The 1,590-nt window shown below is 35.8% G+C and overlaps 1 pseudogene; it reads right to left on the bottom strand.

Moving 5' to 3' along the window:
- Nucleotides 1-415: 415 nt before the first annotated feature.
- LOC144293527 (small nucleolar RNA U3) lies at nucleotides 416-495 on the bottom strand (annotated as a pseudogene).
- Between the last annotated feature and the right edge of the window lie 1,095 nt (nucleotides 496-1,590).

Genomic DNA, 1,590 nt, shown 5'->3' with positions numbered 1-1,590 from the left:
TCTGCCCTCTGGAGCTTCTCCTTCACCTCCCGCTCCTTCTGGCTTGTGTTCTCCCTCTCCCCCTCTCCCCTTCTCTCCCTCTCCCCTTCCTCCTCTCCCCCTCTCCCCTTCTCCCTATCCTCTTCTCCCCTTCTCCTTCTTCCCTTTTCCCCCTCTCCCTCTCCCCCTCTCAAATACATAAATAAAATCTCCAGGGAGCCTGGGTGACTCAGCAGTTGAGCATCTGCCTTCAGCTCAGGCCATGACCTCCGGGTCCTAGGTTCCAGTCCTGAGTTGAGCTCCCTGCATGGAGCCTGCTTCTCCCTCTGCCTGTGTCTCTGCCTCTCTCTGTATATCCCTCATAAATAAATTAATTAAATCTTTAATATATATTTTAAAAATCTCTAAAAAGCCCACATTTGCTTGAACTATCTATTCCAAAATGAGAGCTGAATTCAAATTTACTATGTGTTTTTAGTAACAGACTATAGAAATGATCCCTGAAAGTATAGTCTTACTATGTGTTTTTATATAACAAAATTCTCAAGCTGAAAGAGACTAGATGTCATTTAGAATAAGTCTTGTTTTAATATTGTAACTGATTTTAAGATATTCTTGACCATTAAAAAAAAAGTTCCTAAAAAAAAAAAAATGTTCCTGATCATTAATTATTCCAGCCTCTATTAAACAGTTTCCCTTAGAAAAAATGCACTGCCTTATGTGGCAGCATAACCATGCAGTTTTCAATTTCTTTGTTTTTTAATTAGGTTTTATACAAACAGTAAAAACATGTAATTAGCCTCCATCTACACACTACTCAAAGATTTTAAAGATACTGATCCTTGGCCCATTTTTAAGCAGTTTTATTTATTTTTTTTTTTTAGAAAATTGTATTTTATATGGAGTAGAATTCCTAGCTCCAATACTTCAGGGGAAAAAAATAGCTAAAAGCTTGAAATTCTAAAGGAGAAAACATTTCATGACCTTTCAAGGTAAACAATAGGGAAGTATCTAAAAGATGTCAGGATGTCTCACTAGCATCTACCTGTAATAAGTCAACATATTTCTCCTTCACCTGAAAATACACCAAAAAAAGAAAGAAAGAAAGCAAAAAGAAAGAAAGAAAGAAGAAAGAAAGAAAGAAAGAAGAAAGAAAGAAAAAGAAAAAGCCATGGACTATAGATTCAGTGAAGTTATAAGATAGATATCCATGGACACCATATGAGTAAAGGCTCTCAAAGACAGGGGACGTGTGTCAAAAACAACAGAGAAGTAATAAAATATGGTAGAAGGTAAAAGGGTCCAGCTCTGTCCTATACTTCTATTTTTATTTAACACTATAGCTTGGGGTTTTGTTTTTCCTTTTGATTTTTGATTTTCATTTTGGTTTTTGAAAATGTTCAATTTCTCTTCTATGTCATTCATCCTATTTGACAGATCAATCTTCATCCATCATTCTTCTTAATAGGGGAACTCTAGGGACATTTCCACTAACACAGGAACAAAACATAGGATGCCTACTGTATTATTTTTGCTTAGTCGTAAATTAACATGAACTACATAGCTTAAAACGTCATACATGCATTATTAATCAGTTTCTGTAGGTCAGGA

The sequence above is a fragment of the Canis aureus genome, chromosome 21 (assembly GCF_053574225.1).
Source record: "Canis aureus isolate CA01 chromosome 21, VMU_Caureus_v.1.0, whole genome shotgun sequence".
Taxonomy (NCBI): domain Eukaryota; kingdom Metazoa; phylum Chordata; class Mammalia; order Carnivora; family Canidae; genus Canis; species Canis aureus.
This window is presented reverse-complemented; position numbering and strand designations above follow the sequence as displayed.